The sequence below is a fragment of the Rattus norvegicus genome, chromosome 10, assembly GCF_036323735.1.
Source record: "Rattus norvegicus strain BN/NHsdMcwi chromosome 10, GRCr8, whole genome shotgun sequence".
NCBI lineage: Eukaryota > Metazoa > Chordata > Mammalia > Rodentia > Muridae > Rattus > Rattus norvegicus.
This window is the reverse complement of record NC_086028.1, coordinates 98,241,895-98,264,775: the sequence shown is the minus strand read 5'-3', so window position 1 is coordinate 98,264,775 and position 22,881 is coordinate 98,241,895. Positions and strand designations below refer to the sequence as shown.

The following is a 22,881-nucleotide window of genomic DNA, read 5'->3' as shown; positions in this document are numbered from 1 at the left end:
ATTATGAAAGCCACTGAAAGGTCGGTCATGAGATCTCTTTTACATCTACCCTTGTCACCCTTTGGAGGCCTTGACTTTTATGTCTTTAATACCTTTCTGCTGGTCACCTGAATGACTGTGAGATCTCTCTCCTAAGTCTCCTTGACTGGCACTGAGAACCTTACTGATGGCAGAACGCTTCTGTCATCTCTTGCCTAAAAATTCTTTCTTGAAAGATGATGACTTAATTGCTACTCCTACAGCTACATTTAACCCAGCTCCTCCTCTTGTATAACCTATAAGAAAAACCTTAAGTACACACCTGCTGAATTTATCTATACTCCCTTATATTTAGTTTGTTTTTTCCTTAGTTAATCCTGGCTCTAAGGCGACAATCTTACAATATAAAAACCTGCAGGAGTGGGAACAAATCACATTATCAACATCTTTCTGTCCATCTAACCTTTTAATCTCTAGCTCCATTAAATTCTTATGAGAGGCTTGCTACAGTAGGAGAGAGACCCATTCTACCTGGGATGCTTAGCTTTAATTCTGAATTTGACACAACTTAGAATCATCTGGGAAGAGTCTCAGCGAGGGCTGGCCCTTGAGCCGTGGAGAATTGTCTTAGTTTCATTAATGGACTTGGGAAGATTCAGCCCACAGTGGGTGGTAACAATCCCCTGGACTGGAGGATCCTGAGTTATGTAAGAATGGAGAACTAAAGCTGAACTCATTCGTGTAAACACGCGAGCAATGATGCATTCATTTCTCTTAGCTCTTCACTGTGGGTATGATGAGACTAATTTGTTAAAGTTGCTACTTTGACTTCCCCACAGTGATAGACTGTAGCATAGACTCATGAAATGAAACAAGCCTCTTCTCCCTATGTGGCATTTTGTCAGGGTACTTTGCTGTAACAACAGAACTAAAATTAGCATAATATCAACCCCCATGTATAGTTCAGCAGGATCCCTCTATTCCTTTCATCTTGGGCATCCCTTCAACGCTGCCTGTTAGACTAATTTTATCCTACTCTTCCAGACTTTCCCTGATACTCACACTTGATTTCACAGGGTCTCCCAAAAGTATGGCATGAAACAAAGCCCCAAACTTCTAGAATATGTCTGACTAATATAAGGTCTCTCTGGTCACATCTTAAAGCTATAGCAAGTGCCCCTGGGCTGTGCCTACCTATGTTCCTGACTATGGAGGAGAAGACATATTGACCTTTGCATCCTGTGTATTTTTCAGCTTTGTTGCAATTGGAATACTCTTCAAAGGAACAGCATTGCCATTGTGAATTATCACCCTTGTGACGACAGCTCTTCAGATGATGAGAGTGACAGTCCTGAGCATTTCCAAGTGTGTGACTTACCAGGTGCTGGGCTAGATTTAGAAGGGATCCTCTGTAGGAATTTTTGCATCCTGGGTAAGACAATGCATATGAAGAAAAATTTCTGACCTTGATAATTGAGTTGGCTATTCCATTTGCTAGACTATGAGAGCCAATCAGAGTGGTCTTAGAGACCCTTGCTTAAGGGTCCTGTATAAATGAATTACACTGATTATTTTCTTGCTATACAGTGCATTATCTGGTCATTGCAATGACCTCATAGTGCTCATCAGGCTTAACTGGAAACATATTAATTAACTAATCATTAACTCATTCATTCAACTTATTCACTTTACATTCCACTCACTGCCCTCCTCCAGGTCAGCTCCCCCCCCACAATGCTCCCTCTTCTTCTCTTCTGAGCAGGTGGGGGCCCCCTTGGTATCTCCCTACCATGGCACTTGAAATCTCTTTGAGGCTAGATGCTTTCAGCCAGACTAGGCTGCCCAGCTAGAAGAACATATCCCACTGTTTGTATATGCTCCACCCAGGGAGTGGCAATATTAGAACATGTGGCCCTGTAGGAGTATGTGTGGCCTTGTTGGAGTAGGTGTGTCACTGTGCATGTGGGCTTTAAGACCCTCCTGTTAGCTGCCTGGAAGTCAGTATGCTGTTAGCAGCCTTCAGATGAAGATGTAGAACTCTCAGCTCCTCCTGCACCATGCCTGCCTGGATATTGTCACGTTCTCACCTTGATGATAATGGACTGAACCTCTGAACCTGTAGGCTGGCCCCAATTAAATGTTGTCCTTATAAGACTTGTCTTGGTCATGGTGGCTGTTGACAGCAGTAAAACCCTAAGACAACCATATACAGGTAACAGCTTTTGGTACAGTCCCTGCTCCAGTCGTTTGGGACCCTCATGAAGACCAAGCTGCACATCTGCCATGTGTGCCCATGTATGTTCTTTGGTTGGTGGTTCAGATTTGAGAGCCCCAAGGGTCCAGGTTAGTTGATTCTGTTGGTCTTTCTGTGGAGTTTTTTTCCCTTCAGGGGCTGCAATCCTTCTTCCTAGTCTTAACTGGAGAGATCTAACATCTTAAAGTTGGCTAAGTCTTTAGGAAGGACACTCAGAAGGTTCAACTCTGATTGGTTCAACTCCCTATTCTTAGATATTGTCAGCTGATTATCTCCCCTCTGATGCTAGTGCCCTCTTGTATTCTGCAATAAGTTTCTCATGACTTGGCTGGGAGCTGGACTAACCATTTGATTTTTCTCTAGGAGAATTCTAGCCTGTACTTTACAAGACATCTATACTTGCACCGTATTAACCCAACATAGTGGGACGGAGGTGGGTCATTTTTGCTTTAACCCTTTATTAGAGCTGTTAGATGATAGAGTCTGATTAAAAGGAAGGAAACACACACACACACACACACACACACACACACACACACATGTCTGAGCCTCCTAGAATGAGCTTCTGCAGCTAAGAAGGCCTAAATGCAGAATGGAGCCTGGTAGCATGGGTGGGGGGCACACATGTACTCTGTGTTCCTGGAAGAACCACAAACTAAACTTTGCAGCCCTTGTCCAGCATGTTCCCATCTCAACTGCCAAGACAAACAGACTCCAGAAAGTCTTATTTTGCTACCTGGACCTGATCAATGAGCTTCGAGCTGCAGCTAGCCAATCAGGACTGAGCATTTCCTACAGGTTAATACTCATTTTCCTAAGTGGACTGGAATGAGTGGGAACCTGGGCAGGAACTCTGTGTATAGGACAGCCCTTCTCTTTGCTCTGTGGAGGGCTATTTATTTTGTACCTGAGGTACTTTTCTACTTTGGAAAATTTTTTTCTTTTTACCCCTCCTTTTTTTCCAATTTCTTTCCTGAGAAATTTTGAACCCCCCCTCACACACCACACACACACACACACACACACACACACACACACACACACACACACTTCAAATCAGCAGGCAGACAGCTTGCCTAGCATTCATGAAGGCATATATTCTATTCCCAGGCCCATATAAACAGGATGAGATGGAGGTCAGAAGCTCAGACATTCAAGGTCATCCTTGACTACATAACTAGGTGATGTCCTGCCTAGGGTTCATGAAATCCTGTCTTAAGACGATGACGACAACAACAAGCAAACAAATAACCAACAAATCAAACACCTCAAACAAACCACGAGGCTTCCACGTACAAAGACAGGCACATACATACACACTCCCATACCTTCTCACACATCCTACATACAGCTACATTAGTATTATATTAGTATCAGACAGATTTTTATCGTCCTCTATGTTTCTGGATCGTTTCATTTCTTTGATGGTATCAGCAGCAAAAATAGAAGCGTTGAAAGGTGACCATTTCCATTTACCTGGAGGTAGATTTACAGATGGCTGTTTTTTCAAGTGGACTCAGGAAGGGATGATCTCGGCGTGTGTGTGTGTGTGTGTGTGTGTGTGTGTGTGTGTGTGTGTGTGTGTGTTTGAATTAGAAAGTCTTTCATTGGCTCATTCGTTTGAGCACTTGGTCCCCAGTTAGTGCTATTCGGGGATAGGTAACGGAACCTTTTAGATGATGGAGCCTTGCTGGAAGAAATATGTCGCGGTCCGCGGGCTTCAAAGTTACATTCTTTTACCTTTAGGAGGTGGAGCCTTGCTGCAGGAAATACGTCACTGTGGGCGGGCTTTGAGTATTCATCTCATCTTTAAGTGGTGGAACCTTACTGCAGGAAATACGTCAAAGTAGGCGGGCTTTGAATACTCAGTCTCTCACCTTATTTGAGTCCAGTTCATGTTCTCTGCTTTGAGTTTGGAATTTTTCTCTATGCCTGTACCCATGCCTGCTTCGCTATTATGGCTCTCCCCCTGCAACCATAAACTGGATAAACTCTTTCTTCTTTAAGATGCCTTTGTCATGTACCCAGGTTCATGCTTAGGCTAAAATGCCTTGCTTCTTAGGCTAAAATGGCTAGTCAGTGAGTTCCAGGGGTCCTCCTGACTCTGTCACCTGTTTTTGGGATTATAGACATGTATTACCATGCCTTGATTTTATTTATATATTTATTTCCTTGTATACGTGTACACATTCATGTAGAACTGGGCATATACATGTCACGGCATACATGTGGAGGTCAGAGGACAAACTCAGGAGCCCATCTCACCTACTATGCTTGAGACAAGTCTCTCATTTTTTTGCCCCCCTAGGAAAACCTAGCTGGCCAGGAGGATTCCACAAAATTTCCTGTCTCTGCCTCGCATCCTACCACAGGAACTCCATGATTATTGATGTATGCCACCATACCTCACATTATGTCGGCTCTAAGAATCTGAACCCAGGTCATCACGCCAATACGGCTAACATCTAACCACTGAGCATTTCTCCAGCCCCACGAATGGCTTTTCACGTGGGTTCCGAGGATCTGAACTTGGACCTATAAGCTTGGGTGGCTAGAGATTTGCCGGCTGAGCTGTTTTCTAAACCCGGGTTTTTATAGCTTCTTATGTGCAAGAATGATAAGTCGTCGGTTTGTAGATAGGGAAAGAAGGGAGGAAGAGACTCAGGGAGCTGTGTCACCAGGTGAACATGAGAGGCAAAGCAATCCTCAGTTCTATCGCGGCTCCATCAAGCCATAGCTCCTCCCCCAGCTGGAAGTTGGAAGTTAGGAGATGGCTCAGTCAGTGAAGCACTTGCTTGCAAGCATGAAGACTTTAAGTTCAACCCCGTCTACCTATGTACAAACTGGCCTGACATGCATGTGCACCTATATCCCAGTGCTTTGGAAGCAGAGGCAGGCAGATCCTTGAGGCTTGTTAGCCAAACTAGTCTTAAAATACTAAGGAGGGTGACTGAGGAATATGCTCAGTGTTGACCTATGGTCTCCACATGGACTCATGCACACAAGTGTATACTCATGAATACACACACACACACACACACACACACACACACACACACCACACATACACCAACACACACACACACACACCAACACACACACACACACACACACACACACACACACACACACACACACACTGCAAGATGCATCAAAGTCAGGACATCCTGCCCAGAGGAGAGAATGATCTGAGTCCTCGTGCTCCCTATGAGTCCTAGTGCTCCCTATGAGTCCTAGTGCTCCCTATGAGTCCTAGTGCTCCCTATAAGTCTCAGTACTCCCCATGAGTCCCAGTGCTCCCCATGAGTCCTAGCGCTCCCCATGAGTCCCAGCGCTCCCCATGAGTCTCCATGCTCCCCATGAGTCCCAGCGCTCCCATGAGTCTCCGTGCTCCCCATGAGTCCCAGCGCTCCCCATGAGTCCCGGCGCTCCCCATGAGTCCCGGCGCTCCCCATGAGTCCCGGCGCTCCCCATGAGTCTCGGTGCTCCCCATGAGTCCCAGTGCTCCCCATGAGTCCCAGCGCTCCCCATGAGTCCCTGTGCTCCCCATGAGTTCCAGTGCTCCCCACGAGTCCCAGTGCTCCCCACGAGTCCCAGTGCTCCCCAGGGTAGCCCTTCTTGCATGTAAGCCCGCTGATCTCCTACGGAAGCACAGCATGCTGCGCCTTCTGCAGACCTGTTGTTGCCTTGCTATGGGTGAAGGTGAAGTAACATGTGGTGCCACTAGACTTGAAACTCTTGAGTTGGTCTGAGGAAAGATGGTTTTCATTTCAATTAGCTGAGTCATCTGGACTGCTATGGCCCTAATTGCTCACTGTAAGAAGCCGCATTTGGAAGAGATAAATTTACTTCTGTCGTTTAGGAAAGGGGTCAAGCAGGTCGCTCTCGGGGACTTGCCACCCCAGACAGGCTGCCTCTGGAGATCCTAAGTGTGTGTGACAGGTCGGAACAGCAGGCTTCCAGGTTGCTCCAGGGACACACTTCCTTGCAATCACTTCTCATTCCAACCTTTTCCCTGGCAGCCCAGCCAAGAAGGCAAGGCATCCATACCATCCACCCGAGGATCCAAAGAGACATCCAGAAGCTATTGGCCTCATTCTGGTCTGGTGATAGCCATGAGACTCCTCAGGGACAAGGCAGTGTGTGAGATAGTGGGTCAGGTAAGGATCGAGGGAGCCTAAACACTATTCTGTTTTGAAGTTGAGCATTTGTAGGGAGGGAGATGAAAACACTGAAAAGTTAGGAGGATATGTGTGCGCACACACACATACACACTTGACTAGGGGCAGGATGGAAAAGAAAACTAATAGAGTCTGGGGAGAGGAGCACTTTGTCTTCAAGCATGAGGAGCTGAGTTCAAATAGTCAGTTGATACTTACATGCCTATAAACCAAATGCTGTCTGTCTGTCTGTCTGTCTCTCTCTCTGTCTGTCTCTCTGTGTGCATAGATTATATGTGTGTGAGGTGTATATATGTGTGTATGTAGTGTATGTGTGTGTATGGTTTGTTTGTGTGCATATGTGTGTGTGTGTGTGTGAGAGAGAGAGAGAGACAGAGAGAGAGACAGAGAGACAGAGACAGAGGCACAGAGACAGGGACAGAGACAGAGACAGAGAGAGAGATTTTTGGGGCCCGTTGGCTAGACTAGTTTCAAATTTAGTGAGAGACCCTGTCTCAAGGGAATAGAAGAGAATGGCAGAGCAGAACAGCCGACATCATCATCTGACCTCTGTGAGTACACATGAGCATGTGCATCTGCAATATAGGCATGTGTGTATACCACATACACAGTACACAGAGAGAGTGGGGAGAGGGAGGAAGGAGATGACAGAGGACTGGAGGGAGACAGACACAGAGACACAGAGATGGAGAGAGTGAGAGAGCAAGAGAGCGAGGAAGTGGCAAAGCACCTTTGATCGATGTAAGTCTAGAAGGGAGGAGAGAGAGATATGGAAACTCACTTCCCACAGTTTACAAGCCCCTCTCCTCAGGCGGCTGTCGCTCCCACCCTATGGCGTTCTGTTACCTCCACCTTATGAGTCTACATGTGTGAGAAAGAGAGACTTGGTTTTCTTTTGATTTTTGTATAAAGCACATGAAATCAGTTCATGTAATCAATCACAGATGAGGCCAGCAGTGCTCAGAGCACACATGAAGAGAGTGAAGGGAAAAACCCAAGGGAAGGAGTAGGGCCACGCAGGAAATATGGTGGTGTAAGTGGGAAAGAAAGACCGTGCAACTTAGTAGTTAGGATTTTGACTCCACAGAGAAACTGTTGCCACAAATAGTCCTGATTTTTGTTTTGACCAAGTCTAAAGCGTATGTTCCACACGCTCTTCCTGCAATCTTCAACTGAGATCAGCTCCTGTGGACCATGCTTTGGTTATATGTGAAGGAGAGTCCGTGGTGATCAAGTGTCCTCAGACCTGGCCCTTTAACACTCATTAGATGTTGGTTTTTGTTTCAGATCAATGTTAGGTTGGGCAGAATGTACTGAGATTTCCCATGGGACCTTTGTCCCTACATATCACGGTCCTCCATTTCACTGACCCCAAAGGATGATGTAATCTTTGGGACTGATGAACCACAGGTGTCTAACATCATCTCCCAGAATCTGAAGTTTCACATTAAGAGCGCTCTTGCGGTTGTGGATCCTACAGGTTCAGATAAAGGGTGAGCAGGCCTCCTCCACCATAGCTCACACAGTACATGCAGTGCCTTGGAAGCCCTCTCTGTACCTCTTATGCAAACCTCCTACCTGGCAACCCCTGGCAACCACTAATTTTACCTTTTCACTGCCCTTTTGTCTTTTCCAGGACAGTAGACGGATATCTTAGTAATATGAATTTAAATTATTATCTATCTGTCTGTCTGTCTATCTATTGCCTATCTACTATTTATCTATCATCTATTTGTCTATCTGTCTATCTATTTGTCTATCTATCTATCTATCTATCGCCTATCTACTATTTATCTATTATCTATTTGTCTATCTGTTTGTCTATTTGTCTATCTATCGCCTATCTACTATTTATCTATCACCTATTTGTTTGTCTGTCTATCTATCTATATCTATCTATCTATCTATCTATCTATCTATCTATCTATCTATCTATTGTCTATCTACTATTATCTATCATCTATTTATCTATCTATCTATCTATCTATCTATTGTCTATCTACTATTATCTATCATCTATTTATCTATCTATCTATCTATCTATCTGTTTGTCTATCTACCTATCTATTATCTATCTATTAACCTATCTATTATCTGTCTGTCATCTGTCTCTCTACCTACCTACTTATCTGTGAGTGTATATATGTGTGTTTGTGAGTGTATGCATGTTTATGAACATTCTATATCAGGTGTGTGAAAAATCAGAAGACAGGGTGGAGAAGTCACCTCTCCTTCCACATGGGTCCTTGGTAACAGTCATTTACCTACTGAACCATTTCATTGACCCCAGACATTTTTTAGGAGATTTTTTAAAAAGTTTTCTCCTTATGCTGAGACAACTGAATACTTTTCAAAATACTGCCCCATAAATAGATATTTTAACCAGGAAAGAGATATATTACAGAAACAACAAGAATAGTTGAAATTAACAGAAAGCACTCTTAGGTTACTAAAACATGGCCACGGGTGGACTGGTGAGTTACAAGCTTCTGTCTTCATCTCGCTGACTCGCTGCTTCTGTGTTCCAGTCTTTTAAGTGTTTTCCTCCTTAGACACTGGTTGGCCCACGCTGTCCGCTCTCAGCAAAGTTATGCATGACTGGCACACTCCTCTTTAAATAAGTGTACTTCCCAAGGTCTTGTCCATGAGGCTAGGTTTCGCCACCCATGAGCTGCAGATGGCCCGCCTCATGGCTGTAGGTATGCTGGTAACATTGTATGTATGTGCGAGCACGTGCACCTCAGCTCTGCAGTTCTCGGGTGTGAACTCCGGTGTGAACTTCGTGGAGGACAGCCACCATGGTGCTGCATCGGGAATCCATCCAACGGGCCCTATTTAAAGGAAGGAGCTTGTTCTCTGGGTTAAAATTAGCGATGGAACGGTGCTATTTTTATTTAAAACAGCACAGTCTTATTTTCTGGACGTCTGTGGAACTGAATGTCAGTCCTTCTTCACTGTCCTGTGCGTTCGACCTTACACGTGGCCTTAATCAAATTCCCTAAAAGGGCTCATGGCGCTCAAGCTGTTTAGAATCTCCATGTGTTTGTGGATAGCAATCCAAGAAAATGGGCATCAGAGAGAACTTTTTCTTTAAAAAACAAAACAAAATTGAACAACAACAACAACAACAACAAAACCAAAATGCCAAAATCAAACCCAAAAATCCTTCCTAGGTTCTACCAGGATTTAAATCTCTATGCTGAATTTTCTGGGCTAAATCCTTTCACTTCAATACATTGACACTGCGCTCTATCATCCTAAACACTCGACTTTACTCTCCTTTCAGTTCAGCTCTCAGGTTTCATACATGGACTCCCTATGTCAACTATGTCAACTGGTCAACTATCACATGCTGTTTGAGCTGACGGAGACGATGGCTCAGGAATTGGGGACTCTCCCGACCCACTTCAGACCCAACCATGCTGGCATCAAGTGTTCTTCAAAACCTCTTGTCCTGAGTCAGGCTACTTCCCTGGCTATGTAATCAGGAGGAGGAGGAGAAAAAAAAAACCCAAAAAACAAAAATCAAAATAAAACAAAACAAAAAGCCAAAAACCAACCAACCAACCAAAAACCAAGTAGTGACCATTGAAACATGGTGCCTCTGAGAGCTACCAGGAGGTAAAATTTTCCTCCTAACAGTGGTTGTGGCTGTTGTTGCATGATATAAACATACCTGCGATGGGGCAGAAGAGCCAGAAGCGATGGGGCAGAAGAGCCGGAAGCTCAGCCAAAGACAGAATCGAGTGGGCGCTCTGCTTGGGACTCTCAGCTGGGGCTCCAGCCCACTCCTGCTGGGCGACTGTTGAGTGCTCAACTTGATAATGTTGCCTATCTCTTACTACTTCTTCCACTGGGACACAACTTAGGGGACAGCTCTCCCTCTCCATCCAGGATTCTTTGGATGGAGAATTTTAGCTTACCACTTCAACGGGGTTTCCCCCAGTCAGCGTCTGCTGGACGGGACGTTCCTCTGTTCCCGGTTTGACAAGGTTCTCTTTTGGCTCTCTTGGTTGGGGTTACTCCAGTTTTCTCTGCCGGGTGTTGCGAGGACCTGATTTGACTTGGCTTCTCTCTGTCTGCTGTTTGTTCCTTACTCTTTTACTCCTGCTTGCTAGACACTTGATAAACTCACTCGTTCAAAACCGAAAGTGCGTCTATCATAGATCACACTTCTCTACAAAACGACTTGATCAAGCCTCTCTCATTTTTACGGGCAAAACTTGCCCATTTTATAATTTTCATTGTATCAACATGCAAGAGAAGTAGCTCTCAACTCGGTGTCTCGTTACTCACTTCTGAAACAGCCAATGAGAAGCTGCCAAGTTCTTCACAGTTGCTTATTTTGGTCCCAGCACACTCTCCATGCCCTGCTTGAATGTTTTGCCAGATTGCCTCCAATTTATTGCAAAACCAATTGGCAGAACAATCAGGAAATATGTCTGGGGCCAATTTTAGCCAATGATGGTGCCGCCTCTTTCTCCACCCCCACTTTCCGCTAATCCATCAAACTTCTTCCCGATCTAGCCATTCTTCACAGAAATATTACACTGTGGCCTGGCTCCAAATGTTTAAAAAAAAGGCACTCTTCTTCTCTTTGTCCCACTGTACATCACCCTCACCCTGCTTCCTTCCCTTCCTTCAACCTTCCCAACGCACACATCTCTCAACAGAGACGCTGACCAACGTGCCATTGCAACATCAAAAATGAACCCTACACAAGAGGCAATGGTCCTCTTATGAATACAGGAAGTGGTGGATTTAGACTTCTTCCTGTCAATGTGTGACCCTTTCACAAATCTTTCACGTATCTCTGGTGCAATTGGTGAAGGCAGTGTCTGTGGGAATTAAAGCCAGGATGATCCTTGATCCTCCGGCGACGTTGAGTCCAACCTCAGGTTTCTCTACTGGGTGACAGGCACGAGAGATTATTTTAGGTAGACTAGTAAGCAGGGGGTTCAAGCAGGAAAATCGAAACCCACTCTAGTCATTTCATCAGGGAGAGCTTGGTCGAGGGAATCGGTTGGAGTGCTGGCTGGCTGAGAGACTGAAATGGTAGCAGCAGAATAACACTAGAACCATGGAGCAAGGGGAGCCACTGGGGCTCTCGAGATCTACAGGATCCTAGGAAGGTTCCTACATCCCTGGGGTAGACACTTTGGGGTGTGGGGAGTCCATCTGCACAGCTGCTGATGCTGTCTCTTGGGGCTTGGAGGGAGGTTCTGGGTTGTAGTTCTCACCTCTGAGGCAGAAGCCATATTGCTTTCTGGAGCTTGTACCTTCCCTTCCCACTCTGAGAAATCACATGATGTTGGCTCAGGGAGGTGGAGGCCTCCTCTGCCTATTGCTGTGGGGTGAAGTGCTGGGAGTAGGGGTTGCCAGTGGGACTGGGAAAGAAGCTCCAAGAAGGGAACACACTCTTCCTTCATTTTTCATGCGTATGTGTTGTGCCTGTGTACACATCCTTTTACGTGTACGTGAGCTCGATTATGTACATGCATGTGCACATGCCCATGTAGAGGCCTGAAGTTGATGTTGGGAATCATCCTTGGCCTCCTTTCGACCTTATTCATTGAGGCAGAGTCTCTCAGGAAAGCCCAGAGCTTGCTGATAAATGTCTTGTATGCCAGCTTGCTCTGAGGACCCCTCCACCCCTTGTAAGGATGGGGCTATGAGAGGATCACCACACCTCCTAGCATTTCAGTGGTTCTGGGTATGCAAACATCCGGGTAACAATTGCGCAGCAAGAACTTTAACCAGAGAGGCCCCTCCCTGGGCTCCCCCTTCTGTAGCCTTTAGTCTCCCCCTTGACCCTTTTCAGAACTGATCAGAAAACAACCGGCCATGGGAAAATGACACTTCTCAGAATTCCCCCTAGCACCCCAAAGGAGAGTCTGGGAAGTTTTGGAGCTGGGAAACAATGCCTTACTACTCAAGAGAGGTATGCAGGACATTTGTGGTCAGCAGAGGACAGGCCAGTCATTCTTGCTGACAGCTGGTATCAGGAAAAGGCTGAATTAATGGGAAGCTCACAGGTCATAGAGGTATGGCCTTGAGCTGGTTTCTGAGTCACTGGGACCTGCGTTTCCTAGACCAGTTTTTCGTTTGCATAGCCTTCTTGCTTGGGGCAGAGAGAGTGGGTTGGTGTGGGAAGGGAGAGATTGCAGAATGCAGAATTGTGGGTGGTGATGCCTGGGCCCCTCATCCAGCTGTGTAGGTACTAGAAACTGCAGAGTGGCTGAGGCGGGGCTGCAGGCAGTGGTCAGGCAGAAAACTGAGAACTGGTGGAGTGGCGGGGGGAAATGCCAGTGTCATAGTTTTAGGTACAGCAATCAGCATATTGGGCTTCTGCAGCATCTGAATGTATATATACATGGATCACACATGCGAATCAGATTTCTGATTTCTGGACTTGGGAGTAAAAAGTATGTGGGAGTAGCTTGTGTACGTATGTGTATGTGTGTGATGTAGTGCATATATGTGTGATACAGTGTGTGTGTGTGATACAGGCATATGCATGTATATGTGTATGTGTGTTGGTGTGTGTTTCAGGTGTGTGTGTTGCAGGTGTGTATATGTACATGCATGTGTGTGTATGTGTGTATATGCGTGTGTGGTACAGGTGTGTGTTTATGTGTGTGTATATATGTATGTGTGTGTGTGTTTTGGGTGTGTGTATGTGTGTGTGTGCTGTGGGTGTGTGTATGTGTGTATGTATGCATGTGTGGTACAGGTATGTGTGTATGTGTATATGTATACGTATGTGGGTCAGGTGTGTGTGGTTCAGGTGTGTGTGTTGTGTGTGTGTGTATGTATGTATGTGTGGTACAGGTATGTGTGTATGTGTGTATGTATGTGGTGCAGGTGTGTGTGTATGTGTATGTACATGTATGTGTATGTGTGTGTTGCAGGTGTGTGTATGTACATGTATATGTATGTGTGTGAGAGAGGTCAGCCTAGGCTGTTCTTCCTTAAGTGCTGTCTATAGTGCTTTTGAGCCAGGGTCTCTCATGGACCTGAAGCACCAAATAAGCTAAGTTGGGTGTCCCGAGACCCAGGCTCCGCCTGTCTCTGCCTCCCCAGCACTGGGATTGTCTAATTCTCTTTTGTTTTAGTGTTTTTTTTAATAAATAAATAAATAAATAAATAATTTTATTTTTTTTAAACATGGGTTCTTAAGGGGGCGAACTCAGGTCCTTATCCTGGCAAGGCGAGCACTTCGGCGGCTGATTTATCTCCCAGTCCAGGAAATACCTTGTTTAGAGGAAATCTGCAGCCCCACACACTTAGCGATTATTACAGTTCGTCTAGTGTGTGCAGTTCACGGTACCACCCCGGGACCTAAAGATGTGGAGACAAATGTGGTGAAGACGCCTGTCTTATCCTCCCTCACTTTGTTTCCCACAGTGGGATCGCAGCTGAGGGTCACTGCTAACTCACTAGAACACACCGGAGGCAGTTTTATGGGTTCTGAGCCCTACTCTAGACAGGGGTTCTGAGCAGGTGAGAACAGTGGGGGTCGGACTGCCCGGAGGTACAGAGTGCAGTTGCAAGAGGGAAAGTAGCAGGGAAGGACGGGGAGCTGGGGTCTCCAAAGTAGCAGGGAAGGACGGGGAGCTGGGGTCTCCAGCGGGCTGCAGCCGCTGGGCTCAAACATGCTCCCAGGGAGCAGCCGGACCGGTTTGGGTTTCACCTTCCGTTCACCTCTGATGAAAGCAGTTCTCATCACTGTCCTGAGAACAGCCAAGGGAAAAGAAACGCAGACGATCTGGACGAGGCATTACTGGGATAGAGAGCCATGTTAACGGAGAGAGACTCGGCGACTGGCTGGACAATCCCAGTGTAGTCACCGAGGTAGAGCTCAAGGCTTTTTCTAGAGGCTTTTTCTAGATTTCTATTTCTTTGAGTGATTGTGACTTAACCGGAGTCTTTTTCAGATCTGAGTGGAGGCTGCAGGTGCCTTTGAATGAAGCAGGTATTAGAGTCCGGTCCAGGAGATGGTCTGGGATTGAAGCCTGCCGCTGCCTGCTGTTGGGGTCCACCCCCTGCAGTCTTCAACCTTTGGCTTCCCCTTGGGTGACCAGCCTTGACACCCAATGTCCAAACACTGATAAAATCGATCCCTTAAGTGTGGGAAAGTCCTAACTCATTGATTGCTTCCTCCCCCACCCCGTGCCTGGCATGGGCTCTCTCCCAGGATGTGCCTAGCTTGTGAGGTTGGGGGAGGTCAGAGCCCTGATGAAAAATGAGTGGAATTCCACAGAATCACGCCAGTCTTGATAAATGACAGCAGGGGATGGTTTGTAGAGAGAGGAAGGATCAGGGGAAGTGAGGATAATCAGATGGATTAACGATAATCCACCTTTATCTGGATTTAAATGTATGTATGACTTACAAGGGGGGCACCTTGAGGGCTTGAGGAGTAGGGAGTTTAAAGGGAGAGAGGAATGGGAAGAAAAGAGGGTGAGGGGGGAATTAAAAAAGTTCTTGTTTTTTTTCCCCTCATATGTGGAATTTAGTAAGGTGTGTGTGTGTGTGTGTGTGTGAGAGAGAGAGAGAGAGAGAGAGAGAGAGAGAGAGAGAGAGAGAGGAGGAAGACAGAAGACAGAATATTTGGCAACATGGCTAGAATCACTAGCAGGAGAGGGAAAAGGGAAGTGGGGTATAAGAAAGCTACAACAATATATAATTTCTGAAACATTCTCATGGGCGGAGTTGTAGCTCAGTTGCTGGTGTTTCTCCAGAATACAGGGAGCCCTGGGTTCAGTTCTCACATAATCTGAGCATGGTAGTAAATGTTGTAGTCTCAGCTTAAGAGGCAGGAGGACTAGGAGTCCAAGGGCGCTACAGAGTAAGTTTGAAATCAGCCTGGGCTACACAAGACCCCATCTTAAAATAAAGGTCACAATGAGAAATTCCTCTATTTTGTATCTTCACTTAAAAAAAAAGAGCAACAATAAAGGAAAGAAGATAAGTCACTTTTGGTTTTTCCCCCTCATATGTGGAATTTAGTGAGGGGTGTGTGTGTGTGTGTGTGTGTGTGTGTGTGTGTGTGTGTGTGTTTTTCGTGTTCGACTGGTCTTTGTGATGTCTTCAGAGTAAGCCAGCTCTCCACTCCAAATATTCAAAATCATCAACAACAACAAACCCAAAAGACCTATAGAGTTTATTTTTTTTCAAGTTAATGACATCTAAACAAATTCTTTCGGAGACAGCTATTCTTTTCCTCAGAGAGATATAGCACGGGTGGTGCCATTGGCCTGAGACTTAGGTTTGATTGGACACACTCTTCTTTCAACTATGAACGGATCTGTCTGCTTTCTGTAGTGGAGACCCACTCTGCTCTGACTTGGGTCTGCTCTTAAGTAGCCTTACCCAACTTGAGTCCAGTGAAATCACGGCAAGTGGTCTCCCTTGCTCCTTTATTGCACCGATGTCTTCTGTGATTTCTAACTCTATCGCCCTTCACTGAGCCTGTAGATTAGATTCCAACTACAGAGGAACTGTTTCCAGGTGGCACCAGAGTGGCATAGAGGGCTAACTTTGATACCATCTCAAGCCCAGCCAGTGGTCAGAGTTGCGATGCATCGTGGGAGATCATAGAAATGTTTTGGGTGATTCTGCCATGGGTTAGCTGAAATGCCCTTTGGGAAGAAGATAACTCCCTAAACTTCCAGGCAGTTAATCAAATGTTTGGGTGTGTCGTTGATAAAGCAGAGGTTCAAAGAACCCAATGGTTCTTGAACAGAATGGCCTGTAAGTCTTTTCGGGGAGGTGTTTCTCCAGCAGGGAAACCGTCTTCCTACTGTTTAATCTTCTCTGTAGACTGCAGGGTCATGACAGAGGGAACAAGCGCCACTCTAAAGTACTGAGCTTATAATCGTGTTGCATTTCTGGTTGAGGGACTTTAGCACACAGAATTACTTGGGAGTGGAGGCGGAGAGCAAAGATTTAGGTCTACCTAGCCCAGTTCTTATCTGGGGTAGCTTGGTGAGTAGACACCATCTGCACTACTGAAGACAATTAATGCACAAGAAATCCCCACCTCCACCAGACAGCAGAGTGACCTGATTCTCAGTGTCAAGAGTGTCACAAAGTTAGGGCACCTTGATTAATGTCTATTAGGACCCACGTGACTCAAATACAGTACTTATGTTTGGTGTTAGCTTAAGGACAAGAAGTGTGGCTCACGTGTATCTTAGTATCTCCCTTGTTTATGATAATATTCCAAGGAAAAGAGTCTATAGTCTTCATTGGGAACACATCAGGACATGTGTAGCAGGACAGAGTCCTTTAGATAATACAATCCTCTTACCTAAAGTTAAAGTCATGGATCTAATTGCAAATGTCCTTAGAATATGCACTAGTTACAGCTGCCAAGTCAAGCCAAGTCTCCTGGCATCATAGGCCACTGTTCTTGTGACTACTCCTTAGCACTTCTCCACTCTTTGACCATGAGTCCGCAGACCACAGGTGAGGCACAGCTGGGCTATTCACTGGTGCAGAGGTTATCAGAGGGAAGGAAGGCTCATTTCCCTATGACTAAAAGTGGGCCTGGCCTCGCAGTAGTGAGGAGGCACTGCTCTGCCCAATCTGTCTTCATTTTCTACAGCCTTTTATGACTCTGTTTTAGAGAAACACAACCGTGCTTCAAAGGCTTGATTCTGTCAATTTCCCTGCACCATATGTTCCTATTAAAACGTTTATAACACTCTTTATCTTGAGATTATTATGTGAGGGTTACTAATGGTTAATAAGACATGCTACAGTGTCCAACTTAATGTTCATATATATATAAATATATATACATATATAAAGATATATGTGTATATATATAGAGAGAGAGTGAGAGAGAAAGAGAGAGAGAGAGAGAGAGAGAGAGAGAGAGAGTGTGTGTGTGTAGGAATAACACATGTGATTTATATCATTTCCAAAGATAGTCCCCAAATACTCTAAACAACAATAAAATTATGTTATTGTGTTGAATTGTTTTCAGAGTTGAAATAAATAAATAATTGTAGATAGTTGGAATGTATTCCTTTATGTATTAATTATCTATTTATTTATCAATCTATTTATGTATTGTTATGAATGTCTGATTAGTGCTTCACTATTGATAGCACCAGAACACTTGTTAGCATGGCATAAATGTTCTTTAATTGTAACTTCCATGGCTACCATATAACTATCATGACCTCTGGTCTCGGTGATTCCTTTCATGACACTGTTTTAAGTATGCTATGATATTCGGGTCAAGATTAAGTGAAAAATAAGCTATTTCTATTAAGTGATTGGGCCATCTGATTATAAAAATGATGCTCACTGTAAAAGAATTGAAAAACACAGGAAAGAAAACATGTTTATGGCCCCTTTCACTCATCTACAACAGCATAATGGGATACATTAATAGGTGCTGCTCTACACAGACACACAGACACACACACTCACAGACACACACACACACACACACACACACACACACACACATGTAAACCAAAGGTACACATATCTGACAATTCCATTAAGCATACAAGTTGCATATATCTGTTCTTGTTGTGCTTGAACATTGCCTCATTTCAACCTACAACTTTTTATGCGTGGCTTTGAGGGTCTGGTGACAGAGCTTTATAAGGGCTCAGTCACTCCCAGCGGCTTTCAGTTCTTTATAAACAATGCTGTCCCGAGCACTGCTGCCCCATCTTGCAGACTTTGTAAGATGGGATGAGATGACCCGCGTGAGGATCTTCATTCCACACTCACAGACGTTCAAGACGTCTCCTCTCTCAATGTTCTCTCCCTCCACCTTCTTTCCCCTATCTTTGATAAATTTTTCTTTTCCTTTAAAATGAAAAAAGTCATTTCATTTATTAGTATCAGTGTGTGTGTGTGTGTGTGTGTGTGTGTGTGTGTGTGTGTGTGTGTTAGTGTTGGCACCTGTACCTGGGCATACATGTGGAGTTCAAAGGTCAAATTTCTGAAATCAGTTCTCTCCTTCCACCGTGTGATCCAGCCATGGAATGCTGGTGAACAGGTTTTTGTTCCAATTACACCACCAGCCTGATTTTTGTTTTTCGTATTTTGATAATAAAGCACTAGAACTGTGGCTCCTTATGGACACACTTTCTAAGAGTGTCTTATAGGGCCACCAATCAGCTTTCTGCCTTTTATTTCCCTTCATTAAAACTTCCTTGTCACTGAGGGTGGTGCGGTGCCACGCAAGGACAGACTCATGCAGGTCCGGAATGTGTGCAGAGCGTCTTCTGCCCGCATGCCCTCTGCTGTTCCTTCGCTCCCTCCACTCTGATGTCCACCGTTGTCTTTGGTACCCTACACAGTTTGCTTTTACTTCCAGACCACTCCCATATATGTTGTGTAGCTGTGAATCTACACAAAATACAGGACCTGAATATGAGACCAGGAATGGTTTAATTCACTTCATGGGTATCTCCAGTTATAGACGTTTCCCTGCCAACATAACTTCACTTCCGTTTTTAGTTGAAAAACACAAAAGCAGTTCCATTGTGCGTATACCATGGTTTTCTTACCCACTCCCATCTTACTGGACATCTAGGTTGTTTCTATCACTCAGAGGTTGTCACTTTGGATATGCAGACTTTGCAGCCTTCAAGTAAATTCCCAGGAGTGACGTAGCCGGGTCATAGGGTAGATCTATTTATAGTTTTCTTGACAGGTTTTTCCAGAGTGACTGGACAAATTTTTTTTTCCAGAATTCGAGGCAATCTTTACGTCCATGTTCAATCCTGTGATGTGACCCTGCTTGCTGATTTGATTTGGGGGTGAACTTCTGCCTCAATCTTAGCTCAGGTTCAAGTCTGAGAGGGTAGGAATGAGGGTGTACCCCAGCCACTTATCTATGGGTAAGGAAGCAGAGATAGATAGATAGATAGATAGATAGATAGATAGATAGAGAACAGATTACCTAGATAGGTAGGTAGGTAGATAGATAGATAGATAGATAGATAGATAGATAGATAGAGAACAGATTACCTAGATAGATAGGTTGGTAGATAGAAAGATAGATAGATAGATAGATAGATAGATAGATAGATAGATAGAGAACAGATTACCTAGATAGATAGGTAGGTAGATAGATAGATTAGATAGATAGATAGATAGATAGATAGATAGATAGATAGATAGATAGATAGATAGATACATAGATAGAGAACAGATTACCTAGATAGGTAGGTAGATAGAAAGATAGATAGATAGATAGATAGAGAACAGATTACCTAGATAGGTAGGTAGATAGATAGATAGATAGATAGATAGATAGATAGATAGATAGACAGACAGACAGATAGAGAACAGGTTACCACGGTAAGCCCTTGCTGGCTTGTGGTCACCCAGCTTAACCCATCTAAGGATCAGTCCATTTGGTTCCTGAGTGAATCCAAACAGGGTACATCACTCATTCTGTTTGCTCTAGGGGGTCTAAGAATTATGTGCGTCATGAGAGATGAAACCCAAAATCCTACTTATTCATGAAGTCCATTTGATTATGTTGTAGTTATTACATTCAGAGAACTGGGTCTGCGCTTCCCTTTCTTCTCTCCCTAATTCCTTCCTTTTCTTTCCAGGCCAAGATAGAACCCAGGGCCTCAGGCACACTAGACAAGTGTTCTCCCAGCGAGCTACCCTCTGGTGACCTTGTTTACCTCTTCCTCGCAATTGAAACCCAGTTCTGAACCCTAAATGGTTTGGCTGAAGTCTTACACCTTACTCCCGCTCCTCTTGCTCCTTATCCCTGGGGGAGATACAGTCTACTCATGCCCGTATGACCCATAGAGAAGCACACTTTCGTTAGTCTTTCCTGTCTATGAAGACTTCTGCCTGCTCTCCACCCGCATGAGCGAACTCCCTCAAGTATACGTGGTATTTCATACCATAGGGACATTTTCAATTTCTCCTTGAGGTTTTAGCTATGTCTCTTCTTACAGCATCGATCATCAACCAGCCACCTGCTTAGAGCCTGTCCTTCCCAGAATCCTCTGCTCTTCCTGGCATTGGTCAGTGCTTCCAGATTCTCAGCCTGCTCACAGAACAACACCCTCTGGAGTGCTCTGGCTATGTCACGGTCATGAAGAGAAGCAGCTGGCAAGAAGTATGTTAAATACACCTGGCTCCTATGGGAATCACAGAGTTAAGCATTCCCACCCTCCGGGGCCACCTTTCACAAGTGAACCTGATTGAGTTTTCTTTGATTGTGTGTTTGCCTGACCTGATCAGAGAGTTTGGGCAGGAGTTTCTGTTGACACTTTCCTTCACTTTGGGTAAACTTTAAACATGGCTTATCACAGCTCTGACACATCAGAAAGGCTACATTTGTCCCTCCTGCTTCCTACCTCTTTCCTTTATGAGGAAAATAAAAAAGGTATAAAGGCATTTGCGCCCGGGAAGGGAGCCGATGGGGAGGAGCTTTCTGGTGACAAATCTGGGCAGTTTTAAGTTATGATCACTAGGAAATGATCCCCACTTTTCTCTCCATCTTCACAATTATTTTATTTCCCATAAGATAGGTATTCCTCATGGAGATGCCACCGTGTGGTCTAAGTCCTAGGGCCCGAGTCTGCGTCTTTGTGAGGTGACTCAGACAGGAAGGTGACCGTGCCAGTATGACAGGGTTGTCCAGTCTCAGACTAGACAGGTTAAAGCTCTTAAAGGTCCCTTTTCTGGTTCAACTTCTTACACAGAGCAGAAATTCTCCTCTCTCTCTCTCTCTCTCTCTCTCTCTCTCTCTCTCTCTCTCCCTCTCTGTCTCTGTATTATACGTGTGTGCATTCATGTGCATGCCCTTGTCTGTAAGGGCAGAGGACAACCTTGGGTGCCATGCCGCAGAATGCCAACTGCCTTGTTATTTTGAGACAGGATCGCTCACTGACCTGGAAGTCATTGCAGAGAATGGGCATATTCTTGTTACTGTCTCTCCAGCTCTGGGCTCACAAAGATGTTCCCCCGCCATATCTGTTTTATTTTCTAGGTGGGTTCTAGGGATTGAATTCAGATATTCATGCTTGTGCAACAATCTTATCCCCTCTTGAGCCATCTCCTCGGCCTGGAATTTTAGTCAGTAGCATCTCGTAACAGCAGTCACTGGTCTGTGTACATGGCTAACACAATCTCCTCTGGCTTTAGTCTCATCGTTAGCTAACATCTTCTCCTCAAGTACCTCAACACTACCCAGAACACTAAGAGTAAAAGTAGAGAACGTTGTTGTGTTCACACTGAAGTTTATGTGACTGATTCCTCACCAGGGTCATGGCTGGATTGTGGGATAGAAGGTTCGATAAAGTGCAGGATTTTCCTTCAGGAATTCAGGTTCCATATCTAAGTGTATAAAAAGACACTCAAAACAGGTTTCCTATGAACAATGACTTGTAACCTAGAAGTTGAAGAGTACTGGTCACCCAAACATTGTAATGATGACGACAATGATCGTGATGATGATGATGATGATGATGATGGTGGTGGTGGTGGTGGTGGTGATGATGATGGTGATGTGTCTTGAATCCATCCTTGGGGTGATTGACATGAGCTGGCTCACCTATATCATCCAGGGCACGTTGAGGTTGGTGGATAGTCCAGTTATTAATACCCTCATTTGAATACTTCCTTATTTTTTTATTTGTGATTTTGTATATGTGTTTGTCTAGCCATGTACATGAGTGCCCATGGAGGCCAGAGGCATCAGATCCCCTGGAGCTGAAGTTACAGGTGGTTGGTGGTGATGGGAACCAAACTCAGGCCCTGTGCAATCAGAGATGCCATTGCTCAAGCTCACACAGCTACGCATGAGGAGAACCCAGGATTCCTGCTCACGATTCTTTGTTCCTTTCAAGCCTGCAGCTTTCTCTGTCAGGTTTTGTGAATTTTTTAATTTTTTTTTTTTTTTTTATTTTGAGGCACCAGATAGACGTAAGTTAGAAGGGAGAAATGACACACGAGAAAGTCTGGACTTCCTTGTAAGTGACTCATCGCCAGTGTGGGCTTTCCTGAGTGTGCTTCCAGATACAAGGGAGGAGGGAACAACCACATGATGTATTATTGGCTGCCACCTGTAACTTACAGTAGGAGAGTTTACTGTCCACCGGACCTCGGTGCTAACATGATAATGTCATATGCTTTTGCTCTTAGCAGGTGACAACGGAAGAAAAAAAAAAAAACCCAATGGATTATAATTACGGGATCCTGAAATTTCATGCTACAGCTGACTGTAATGAGAATCCTCGTATGTTATGACAACTGAAGATTAGTAATTTATCTCTCGCCAAGCGGCAGGGTGGTTTCCGATGTTGCCGGTTTGTTAACTCTTACAGAAAGCACAGGTAATGTGTCAGATGGCCTCGTGAGTAATAGCCCGGTTTTATGATGCAGGATAAATCAATCACATAGATTTCTTGTGTTGGCTTAATGAGGTTAGGTCAGCAAGCACAGAGCTTGGGAAAA

The 22,881-nt window shown here is 44.8% G+C and overlaps 1 long non-coding RNA gene across 1 annotated transcript; it reads right to left on the bottom strand.

Moving 5' to 3' along the window:
• Positions 1–8,788: 8,788 nt before the first annotated feature.
• LOC103693474 (uncharacterized) lies at positions 8,789–10,780 on the bottom strand. The gene is made up of 2 exons (XR_594924.4): positions 10,091–10,780; positions 8,789–9,502 (listed from the first exon to the last, which is right to left on the bottom strand). It is a non-coding gene; the product is annotated as an uncharacterized LOC103693474 (long non-coding RNA).
• Positions 10,781–22,881: the final 12,101 nt, after the last annotated feature.